Here is a 13244-nt window from a genome sequence, read left to right as displayed (position 1 = left end):
TATACCAAATGAAAGCTATGGTTTTCCTTTACAAATTCATATGCTATTCAAAAGTTTCCGCTGAACACTTTCAGTTTTTCAGGGCTTCGATCGTCGCTGCCCTAAAAATCCTTATTGGAGTAAAATTCTTGCTTCGTCTGAAAACTCTGGGTACGAGGAAAGTTGGGGAAAATTTAAACCAGCATTTCAATATCGTGTGTTGCCTCCTAAATATAAATTAATAGGGGGCGCCACGCGTCTATGTAAATCGTTTTGCAAGTTTTTTTTTTCGACGAATTTGACGTTTAGAAACAAATGACTGGAGCATTGCAGGCTGAGGTGAAAAAAAAAACCGGCCAAGTGCGAGTTGTACTCGCGTTGCAAGGGTTCCGTACACTACAAGAAGGGTAAGCGCCTCCTTTTTAATAGGAACTTAAGTTATTTCGTGTATTTTTTTGAACATTTTACGCTTAGTAGGGGGGGGGGGGGGGGGGGGGGTCATTTTTTGGCTATTTTTAATAACTTGAAAATTACCTTACTAAAAATTATTAAAAAAATATTTTTGAAATACTTATAAAAACCTCTTTCATTCGATATGCAACCCGTGTGTAACACAATATAGTTCTAGAAAATTTGATTTTTAATTTTCACTTTTACCCCCCAAAAGTGGCCTCTATAATTCAATTTTCTGAATTTAAATTACATGTCCGGCTTTGGGTCACAGGTTTATATATATGCGTGCCAAACTTCAAGTTAATTGGTTCAGTAGTTTCGGAGAAAATTGGCTGTGACAGCGGACAGACAGACGTACGAGTGATCCTAATATAAGGGTTCCATTTTTCCTTTTTGAGGTACAGAACCCTAAAAACTATGAAATTCCATTTCATAATATCATCCTTACTCAGCGAACCAGATACGTAGTACTTCCCGACCTAATTTGAAGTACGTACTGGCAACATTTCATTACAAGTTTAAGAAAAACATATTTAAAATTAAATTCGATAAATTGCCGGTTTACCGGTTTTGACGACCCTATGTCAGTAAATAACCGGTTTAAAAAAAACACGGGTTTATTATTATAATGCGATTAAAATGTAAAAAAAATGTAAAGTCATTGAGTTACAGTAATCTATGTCGGTGAGCACCTGCAGAGTTCCCAATCGCACCTGCAGCGTTCCCAGTTTGTAGTTTGCTTATTTATTATCCGATCAAAGAAATTTAAGAAATAACGGAGTCTCGGATGGTTTATTATTCTTTTTTTGGGTAACAAAGATACCTATACGAGATTGAGTCAGAGTCGTCGAGACACAGCACGTCATAGCACACATCCACCAAAAGTCCTACACGTATGGCAAAACGACAAGGCAAATCAGCAGACATCGGATTCCGTGGGGCGAAACTTCTTGACAGCTAGGGACTTCCTATATCGATAAACTCATTTATCGATACTAGTTCTAATATATACTATTTTATATACTATACGGTGTCCAGATTCCTTTATCACATCAAGTGAAAAATCTGGGTGTTGTTATGGACCGCTCCTTATCTTGGGCACCTCAAGTAGGCGAGGTTAGTAGGAAAATGTTTGCTGCTGTTGGCTCTCTTAGGCGATTACGTAACTTCTTGCCAATCGCCACCAGAGTTGCGCTTGCACAGTATCTTCTTCTGCCGATACTTGATTATGCTGACATCTCCTATCTTGATCTCACAGAGGAGCAACTGAGCAAGCTAGAGCGAATACAAAATCTCTGCATCCGGTTTATATTTGGATTGCGTAAATTTGACCACGTCTCTCATTTCCGCGCGCAACTCAAGTGGCTCCCAATCCGCCTTCGACGAAATTTTCATATTCTTTGTCTTTTATATAATATACTTTTTAATCCCACCACACCTCGTTACCTAAAAGAACGTTTCAGTTATTTAAACTCCACTAGATCCTCACAAAACTTGCTTCTCTCTGTTCCTCCTTCCTCTTCCAAATTCTACAATTCTTCTTTCACTTTTCGGGCTGATCGGCTCTGGAACTCTCTTCCTGTCGAATTGAGACGCGCTCAATCCCTTGCTACTTTTAAATCCCATCTGAAAGACTATTATTTGTCCGTTCATTAGTGTCTCTGTAAATTCTCCACTTACACGTTTGGCACGAAATATTGTATGTATTATAATATATGTATGTAGGTATATAATATGTAAGCAGTAGGTATGTATGTATATGTATGTGTAGGTATTATATGTATTATGTAGGTATATGCTTTTTAGCTACAATTAATTACTTTTAATTTAGTTTTTTTGCACCTCCTAATTAGTTAAAGTTATGAATACCATTTTTCCACTACCCAAAGGTTGCCTGGAAGAGATCGCTCTTTAGCGATAAGGCCGCCTGTTGTTTACCTCTGTAATAAAATCTATTGTAATGTGTGTGTTCCTATGTACATTTCTGAGGTTGTGCAATAAAGTGGATTTGTATTGTATTGTATTGTATTGACCGCCCCCAACATTGTTTGTTTTTTGTAACTATTGTTCTGAAGACCAGTATGAAATTCATTCATAGCGTCTAAAATAAATAGCGTCGAAATAAATTGTGACGAGTAAACTTTTAAAAGTAATTTTGTTATTTTTATTTAATTTATGCATCCTTTTGTATTTGTACTTATATCACCACATACATAAATAAACTCACGCCTGTATTCTCAAACGGGGTAGGCAGAGTTTATGAAACAACTCAATGGTCAGGGCCACTCTTCTTAGCAATTAAGAGGTTAACACTTTCGAAACCGGGCTCTACGCGGCGCTACGACATTTTCGCTACATACGGGGAAACCCATGTAATCGGCTACGCTTCTACGAGCGGTGTGCCCGACAGTCGGGTTCTTGGTAGCGAAAGTGTTAAAAGAAAACGAAATTGTGATACAGTGACAGGTTGCCAGCCCATCGCCCACTCCCCAGCGGAACCCATTTTCTAATTTCACCACCTCTTTTCATCCTGTGAGTATCGATTAAGGTTCCACTATGATATGGGCAACTTGTCACTGTATCACAATTTCGTTTTCTTTTATCCTCTTAATTTGCAAGAGTGGCACTGAAGCTTCACGTGCTCTGCCTACCTCGTTTGGAAAATAGGTAGGCAGAGCACGTACTCGTGAGTAATTGAGTATGTGTAGGGCTTGAACGATGTGCACAATACTGACGTAAGTTCTGGTAGGATTACAAATTTTGCCCTCCGTTATCGGATATTCTCGGAGGGGTCATACATACAATCCTCTATATAAAAACCGGCCAAGAGCGTGTGGGGCCACGCTCAGTGTAGGGTTCCGTAGTTTTCCGTATTTTTCTCAAAAACTACTGAACCTATCAAGTTCAAAACAATTTTCCTAGAAAGTCTTTATAAAGTTCTACTTTTGTGATTTTTTTTTCATATTTTTGAAACATATGGTTCAAAAGTTAGAGGGGGGGGGCCGCACTTTTTTTTCCTTTAGGAGCGATTATTTCCGAAAATATAAATATTATCAAAAAACGATCTTAGTAAACCCTTATTCATTTTTAAATACCTATCCAACAATATATCACACGTTGGGGTTGGAATGAAAAAAAATATCAGCCCCCACTTTACATGTAGGGGGGGGGGGGGGGTACCCTAATAAAACATTTTTTTCCATTTATTATTTTTGCACTTTGTTTGCGTGATTGATATACATATTGGTACCAAATTTCAGCTTTCTAGTGCTAACGGTTACTGAGATTATCCGCGGACGGACGGACGGACGGACGGACAGATAGACATGGCGAAACTATAAGGGTTCCTAGTTGACTACGGAACCCTAAAAAACGGCAAAGTCCTGAGCGACTGACTGACTGATATTCCCGGGGTATATTATGACCCAATATATGTATAGTTATATAAAGTAAATAATTTTTAAGAAAAAAACCGCCGCCTTTGGGGTTCTGGTGAAAGCTACTGTTGGATTATGTAGAAATGTGTAGGTATTTTTTAAAACTGCTTTTATTACTTTAATATTTTATGGCAACACAAATGAATATACGTATACCGTTAAGGTTTGAGGAGTTTCCTCAACAATTCCTCATTTATCCGATTATAAGAAATCAAAGCTTGACAAAATTTGACTTGAAATCCCATCCCATCATCAGAACTGGGTTTTGAGAAAAATGGGACCAATCTGTACCTATGCATATACATTCAATCAAAAAAAAATTTCTAAATCAGTCCAGTAACGACGGAGATATCGTGGAGCAAACATGAAAAAAAAACATACAGACGAATTGAAAACCACCTTCCTTGAGAGATTTGAGGCGGCGGTTAAAATTAACGCGAGTAACCAACCAGCTCAAAGATCAATATGAAACGTTTTCTTGTTAGAAAATACCCACAGACTACTAAGAAGATGCTACGTAAAATACCGAAAATTCAATTGAGATGTTGGTCATTCTTACACTTTTACACTCTTACAATTATTATTATTATTTGTTTGTCATTTCCATATCTCGGGACCATGGGGTCCCGGACCTTTGGGAGGCATGCGTGGGGCCAAAGCCAACATCACAGAGGCCCTTTTAGACATTTTAATCTAAAGGCAAGGGATACACGTGGCGGATACCATCCCCGAGCGCACAATATGATACAACCGGAGATGGTCCCCGCCAGGTGCAAAGACTATTGCAGTGCAGCACTTTTGTGCTGCGATGGGAGCTAAGGTCATGGGTTATTGTTTTGAAAGTTGGATGAACTGGTTAAAGGGCTATGGGAGGAGACTATCGGACACCTGCCGTGACAATTAGTCTCACAATTGTAAAAGGCAGGCGGTGACTCGCCAACTCATTGAGTGGGCCCTGCAAAACGGCCGCACGCACGGTGCGACAACAGAGCAACACTTGAGAGTGGCTTATTATTGAGAGCCTATAATGTTCTACTGCTGGGCAAAGACCTCCCCCGCTTTTTCCGTTGCTCCCGGTTTTGAGCAATCCTCGCCCATTCTTTCAAAAAGGACTCTAACTCGTTCCGCCATCGCATAGGTACGTGGTCAGCTGGGTCCCCGTTTTGGCCTGGGCTGCCACTCTGTAGTAATCTTGGCCCATAGCTCGTTCGGCATTCGGCAGACATGACCAGTCCACTGCTCCAGCTTGGTCGCTTTCCGGAATATATCGATTATTTTTGTTTGTGAGCGTGGTGTTCCGAATAAGATCCGTTAACTTAACACCTAATATGCTGCGCTCCATAGCTCGACAAACCACGAGTTTGGACCTCTAACTCGTTTCAAAGACCATCAAGTTTGTGCACCATACGTGAGAATTGGAAGTACGCACATGTTCATGAGTCTCCGCTTAACGGACAGTGGCAGATCGCCTTTCATGAGATATTTTATGGACCAATAGCATCTCCGCGTTTTCAGTCTGTCCAATGTCACTAATGCCCCGAAGTATGGCAGGCAGTAACTCTGCAGCATCGTAACCGAAGAGTTGCAAATAAACATGAAGTCAATTTGATGACGGGTTAAAAATTTCACCACCCCCTTTCTTTCCGTGGGTGTTGTAGAAGTCGAGAGGCTGGCAACCTACCCCTTTTATAGGATACATGCGTGACTGTATGAATGTATGTACTACTGTGTATGTAATAATTTAGTATAATTTAAATGACTCCCCGTTCAGGTAATCTTTGAGTCTGCAGCACTGCATCAGGGTTTAAAGATCAAAGTCGAAAACACGAAAATCTTATGTAAAATAATCGTCACCGGGACTTTACACGTAAGGTGGATGTACCACTGCTTGACAGGTTAAGGGAAAATATTTATGTGTTTCGTGATATTACGATAATTTACCCATCTATACAAAACATATCCATCTTTTTTGGGAGATGTGACCTTTAACTTTGTTAAATGCAATTAGTTTCATACAGTGATAATATAAAAAAATCTCAAAATTAAATAAAACGTAAGTCAATACGCTTGTCCGAATAACTGACAGGTGCTTTTGCTGGCAGTCCTAATAGATGACATCTAAGTATGATTCAGGAAAAACAGTAAAAAACAAGTGTTTTGGGTTAAAATTTACTACAAAATTAAATAATTTAATAAAAAAAAACGTATTCTGTTGATAACATTTACTTTTTACGTGTTACATTTATGTAATAAAATAGAATAAGTCGGCTCCGCATTTTGAGCAAAATAAATTATGTAATGAACTAAAATAGGGATTCCCCCAAAATAAAAATTGTATTCCACAGGTTCTGCAATACTTTGCCGGCTCCACTTCTTCGTCGTTTAAATCCACCTCTGTATCTGGAAGCATCACGAAGAACAGATCCAGGAAAATGTGACGCGGTAAATCCAGGACAGCAATAAGGAGGCGATGGACGAACCCCTTAACACATCTTCTATGGCCTTTTCTAAGTCTTCTTGAGAATATCTCTTCCACTGACCTTTATCAGGCGGCATTTCTGAAAATATACCTAAAGTTTTGTGAAAAATGATATGTCAAGCACTACCCAAAGAAATTATACAGATTTCACTACATTTAACGAGAAAACATATCAATAAAACCGTAAAAGATATACAAAAAACTGTCTATGTGCATGTAATTTGTTTTTTTCAGTAAAGTTAATGTGACTTACAGAAAAATATGCTGATAATATGAAACTGTAAACGATTCGTTTTGGCTACTTTAATCGTGATATCCTGAAAAAACGGCTCGACAAACATTGGGACTTGGAAAATAACGTAACAGTCCCAATAAATGCCAGCCGTGTCGAGTTTTAGACTTGCGACGGTTTTCAGTCCTAATAAATGACACGCTTGTTTATCACGGTAACAATGAACGAAATCGACATTTAATTACTTAAATATCTTCCCGCACATTCTAGCACCAACACAATTATAGAATATGTTCACAACTTACCGTGAAAGTATTTTAAATAAGTCAGCAAATACGAGCAAAGCTTAACCAAATCGCTAACAAAATTGAGAGATTGATTGCTCATGACAATGTCATCACATATATTATTCATTAATTGAAAAAAGTTTCTATATTTTATAATATGGCGTATGAAATGTGAAGGCTACATACATTTCTCATCTAATAAATCTAATTATCTTATTAATCGCTATTTAAACCATGGGTGACGAGTACTAGTACCGCGTCGAGCACTAGTACATCCACCTTATCACAAATTAATTGACATTCGAAATCGATTACTTAGGTAGGTACAAATGATTGATTAATTTTATCGCTGACTGTACTTTCGTTCTACAGGCAACTAATACTCACCGAGAGAGTTCTAAAAACCGTAAAATCTGATTTAAGTACGCAGGCAAAGTTTCAGTTCAAATTCAGAAAGTATGTCAAATCATACAAAGTTTCATCTCCTATTTTACCCCCTTAAAGGATGATTTTCCCAAAACGCTGAAATCACTTTTCTTTCTTCACACTTCACTACCTATTTACCAAGTTTAAGTCCATAGCTTAAAATAAAACTTAATTCCCATACAAACTTTGATCCCCTATTTTACCCCCCTAAAGGACGATTTTTCCAAAACGCTGAAATTACTTTTCTTCTTTCACACTCCACCTTTTTACCAACTTTCAAGTTCATAGCTTAAAATAAAACTTATTTCCCATACAAAATTTGATTCCCATTTTAACCCCCTTAAAGTATGAAAATCCAAAAACGCTGAAATTACTTTTCTTCCATTTTAATTTATTACCTTTATGCGAAGTTTCAAGCTCATATCTCAGAATAAAGGTAGATCCCCATACATTTGAACACCCATTTCACCCCCTTAGGGAATGAATTTTGAAAAATCCTTTCTTAGTGCGCCCCTAGACCTTAAAAGTAACCTACGTGCCAAATTTGGAATCTTTAGCACCAGCGGTTTGGGCTGTACGTTGATTTAAGTCAGACTGACTGACTCAGGACTTTGCCGTTTATATATATAGATAGATTAAGATTATTTCTCATTTTGTCGTCTCTGACAGTTCGCCATTTGAAAAGAATGAAATGAACGAATGATATTGGGAAAACAGTCGCCAAATAGTAACAATTTTTGCACGGGTAGTGCACAGTTCTGTGACCAATTTTGCCTGTTACCAATCGTCAAATCCCGTGAGGCAAACTAAAAATCTAGGGTGTTAGGGTGGGGATAACCCTTAATTGCCATGTGTGTAGGCAAACAGGAGCAATTTACTAGATTGGGCCTGCGGCAGGCCGGCAGGAGCGCCAACACTTCCTTGCTCCCTAGATTGTACCAACCGCCCTGCGGGGTTGCCGCGTGTGTAGCTTGGTTGGGGCAATTCCATAATCATTGGCGAAAACCGAGCGAAGTGGGTCACAATGGAGAAGGAGCATAAAAATAAATTTATAGTTTAAAAAACTCTAGAAAACACGCTTTTATAAATGCACGTAAAAGCCAAAAGTAAATTATGGATCGTTCAAGTTGTCTCTATTGCTGGGATGAAGAGTAAACTATGTGCTTTTAATTATAATATTTGATTGTAAAAGCGTGGGGCGCTGCAGTCGTGCTGCAAGTCCAGTTAGCGCGCCAATCTGTGTAAACTGCTTCTCGTAATATAGCTTAACTTGATTTCTCAGCAAGTTATACAAAAAGTTTTTCCTGTTACAGCGCCCCACGCTTTTACAATCAAATATTATAATTAAAAGCACATAGTTTACTCTTCATCCCAGCAATAGAGACAACTTGAACGATCCATAATTTATTTTTGGCTTTTACGTGCATTTATAAAAGCGTGTTTTCTAGAGTTTTTTAAACTATAAATTTATTTTATACTTTTTAGTCGTTTATAATGAAATATATTTAAAATTTAAACAAAAATATTATTTCAAGTAGGCGAATTTCGCAAGCCATTTGTGGCTTAACACGTATTGCTATTGCTTAATAAGAATTAATACCACCTGATGTATAGGTACCAAGTTTATCGCAATAAAGTCATTCATTTAAAATTTTTTTCATAGTGCTGCGCTAATTTGAAGATTAATGCAATACAGAACTTAAGGATTTCATCTTACAGAGTAGGAAAGAGACAAAAGGTTGAATTTTCTCAGTCGCTCTCTAGTATATTTGCGTGGGGTTGAACCTGATTATGGAACGTGGACGCGACAGTTTGCTAAGCAACTAAAAGACTGATAGTGGCTCTGGGATCTGTAGACCTTCGCGACGTGCTTAGCAGTGGCGTGGCGTGAAATTTTTCGTTGATAAAGCCCTTACTTTTGCCCCCTTACTTTTGCTCTTAAGGGTCACAAGAAAGCCCTAACCCAACTTATTTTAAATATTACATTGATCTTTCTTTTATGCGGGGGGCTTCGCCCCCCGAGCCCCCCTTTCTTTGCTCTTAAGAGTCACAAGAAAACCCTAACCCAACTTATTTTAAATATTACGTTGATCTTTCTTTTATGCGGGGGCTTCGCCCCCGAGCCCCCCTAACCCAACTTACTTTTGCTACTTAAGGGTCACAAGAAAAAAACCCTAACCTAATTTATTTTAAATATTACGTTGATCTTCTTTTTGTGGGGGCTTTGCCCCCTTAGAGCCCCCCTTACTTTTGCTTTGCTCTAAGGGTCACAAGAAAACCCTAACCCAACTTATTTTAAATACTACGTTGATCTTTCTTTTATGCGGGGGCTTCGCCCCCGAGCCCCCCCTTACTTTTGCACTTAAGGGTCACAAGAGCCCCCTTTTTTATGTTTATATACTCTTGAGGGTCACAAGAAAACCCTAAACCAACTTATTTTGAATACTACGTTGATATTTTTTTGCGGGGGCTTCGCCCCCGAGCCCCCTTTTGTTTATATACTCTTGCGGGGGCTTCGCCCCCGAATTTTTTTTTTTTTTGCGGGGGCCCCCCCCAACTTATTTTACATTAGTTCGCCCCCGAACCCCCCTTAGTTTTGTTCTTAAGGGTCACAAGAAACCCTAACCCAACTTATTTTACATACTACGATGATCCTTTTTTTTGCGGGGGGCTTCGCCCCCGAGCCCCCTTTCTTTGCTCTTAAGGGTCACAAGAAAACCCTAACCCAACTTATTTTAAATATTACGTTGATCTTTCTTTTATGCGGGGGCTTCGCCCCCGAGCCCCCTTACTTTTTGCACTTAAGGGTCACAAGAAAACCCTAACCTAATTTATTTTAAATATTACGTTGATCTTCTTTTATGCGGGGGCTGTGGGGGCTTTGCCCCCGAGCCCCCTACTACTTTTGCTCTTAAGGGTCACAAGAAAACCCTAACCCAACTTATTTTAAATACTACGTTGATCTTTCTTTTATGCGGGGGCTTCGCCCCCGAGCCCCCTTTTGTTTATATACTCTTGAGGGTCACAAGAAAACCCTAAACCAACTTATTTTGAATACTACGTTGATATTTTTTTTTTTTTTTTTTGCGGGGGGCTTCGCCCCCCGAACCCCCCTTAGTTTTGTTCTTAAGGGTCACAAGAAACCCTAACCCAACTTATTTTACATACTACGATGATCCTTTTTTTTTTTTTTGCGGGGGCTTCGCCCCCCGAGCCCCCTTTCTTTGCTCTTAAGGGTCACAAGAAAACCCTAACCCAACTTATTTTAAATATTACGTTGATATTTCTTTTATGCGGGGGCTTCGCCCCCCGAGCCCCCCTTACTTTTGCACTTAAGGGTCACAAGAAAACCCTAACCTAATTTATTTTAAATATTACGTTGGTCTTTTTTTATGCGGGGGGCTTCGCCCCCCGAGCCCCCCTTACTTTTGCTCTTAAGGGTCACAAGCCCTAACCCAACTTATTTTAAATATTACATTGATCTTTCTTTTATGCGGGGGGCTTCGCCGCCCGAGCCCCCCTTTTGTTGCTCTTAAAGGTCACAAGAAAACCCTAACCCAACTTATTTTAAATATTACGTTGATCTTTCTTTTATGCGGGGGGCTTCGCCCCCCGAGCCCCCCTTACTTTTGCACTTAAGGGTCACAAGAAAACCCTAACCCAACTTATTTTAAATATTACGTTGATCTTCTTTTATGCGGGGGCTTCGCCCCCGAGAGCCCCCTTACTTTTGCTCTTAAGGGTCACAAGAAAACCTAACCCAACTTATTTTAAATATTAGGTTGATCTTTCTTTTATGCGGGGGGCTTCGCCCCCCGAGCCCCCCTTACTTTTGCTCTTAAGGGTCACAAGAAAACCCTAGCCCAACTTATTTTAAAAATTACATTGATCTTCCTTTTATGCCGGGGCTTCGCCCCCGAGGCCCCCTTTCTTTCCTCTTAAGGGTCACAAGAAAACCCTAACCCAACTTATTTTAAATATTACATTGATCATTTTTTTATGCGGGGGGCTTCGCCCCCGAGCCCCCTTTCTTTGCTTTTAAGGGTCACAAGAAAACCCTAACCAAACTTATTTTAAATACTACGTTGATCTTTCTTTTATGCGGGGGTCTTCGCCCCCGAACCCCTTTAGTTTTGCTCTTAAGGGTCACAAGAAAACCCTAACCCAACTTATTTTACATACTTTGTTGATCCTTTTTTTTGCGGGGGGTTTATTTTAAATATTACGTTGATCTTCTTTTATGTGGGGGCTTTGCCCCCGAGCCCCCTTTATTTGCTCGTAAGGGTCACAAGAAAACCCTTACCCAACTTATTTTAAATATTACATTGATCTTTCTTTTATTCTCTTCGCCCCCCGAGCCCCTCTTACTTTTGCTCTTAAGGGTCACAAAAAAAGTAGCCCAACTTATTTTACACACTACGTTGATCTTTCTTTTTTGCGGGGGCTTTGCCCCCCCCCCAATTTTGCTTTTGTTATCAATTTTTCTTTTGTAAGCATGTGGACGCTAGCCCGCGACCTGGGCTACATATTTAAGGGTCACAAAAAAGACCCTTACCTGACTTAGTTTAGATACTTATTCGGTCTTTCCTTTTTCCGCTCATAAGGGTCGCAAGAAAACTCTAACCTAACTTAGGCCTCGCTTCGCTTCGGTCAATAATAGGTTTGTTATAACGTTGAAAACGTAACGTTCAAAGTTCATTACGTGGCCTTTCTCACAAGCGCAAACACAACTATGATACGATATGCCATCATGGAATGCCAGTGCCAATCTTCGGGCTTCATTATCAGACCTTGAAACCTAGTCGTGGTCAAAGTTCATTATAAGACTTTTCTAAGAAACCAGAAAACAGCTATGATACGAAGTTCCATCATGTAGTTCCAGTTCATATCTTCCGGCTCCATCATCAGACCTTGAAACCTAATCGTAGTCAAAGTTCATTACAATACTTTTCTAAGAAACCCAAAAACAGCTATGATACGATGTTCCATCATGTAGTTCCAGGTCATATCTTCCAGCTTCATCATCAGACCTTTAAACCTAATCGTAGTCAAAGTTTATTACAAGACTTTTCTAAGAAACCCAAAAACAGCTATGATACGATGTTCCATCATGTAGTTCCAGGTCATATCTTCCAGCTTCATCATCAGACCTTGAAACCTTATCGTAGTCAAAGTTCATTACAAGACTTTTCTAAGAAACCCAAAAACTGCTATGATACGATGTTCCATCATGTAGTTCCAGTTCATATCTTCCGGCTCCATCATCAGACCTTGAAACCTAATCGTAGTCAAAGTTTATTACAAGACTTTTCTAAGAAACCCAAAAACAGCTATGATACGATGTTCCATCATGTAGTTCCAGTTCACATCTTCCGGCTCCATCATCAGACCTTGAAACCTAATCGTAGTCAAAGTTCATTACAAGACTTTTCTAAGAAACCCAAAAACAGCTATGATACGATGTTCCATCATGTAGTTCCAGTTCATATCTTCCGGCTCCATCATCAGACCTTGAAACCTAATCGTAGTCAAAGTTTATTACAAGACTTTTCTAAGAAACCCAAAAACAGCTATGATACGATGTTCCATCATGTAGTTCCAGTTCATATCTTCCGGCTCCATCATCAGACCTTGAAACCTAATCGTAGTCAAAGTTCATTACAAGACTTTTCTAAGAAACCCAAAAACAGCTATGATACGATGTTCCATCATGTAGTTCCAGTTCATATCTTCCGGCTCCATCATCAGATCAGTTCAACAGTATCATATTATTGTATTGTCATCAGAACTACATACAGCTGCCAATTTTCATTACGCTACGATCCTTGGAAGATGGTTAAATTAGCCTCCGCAGATTCCATTACATAGTTAGTTACATACACGACGACCTAATAAAAGCGTGTTAAAAACCGGCCAAGTGCGAGTCGGACTAGCCCACCGAGGGTTCTGTA

The sequence above is a fragment of the Leguminivora glycinivorella genome, chromosome 12 (assembly GCF_023078275.1).
Source record: "Leguminivora glycinivorella isolate SPB_JAAS2020 chromosome 12, LegGlyc_1.1, whole genome shotgun sequence".
Classification (NCBI taxonomy): domain Eukaryota; kingdom Metazoa; phylum Arthropoda; class Insecta; order Lepidoptera; family Tortricidae; genus Leguminivora; species Leguminivora glycinivorella.
Note: the sequence above shows the minus strand (reverse complement) of the source record.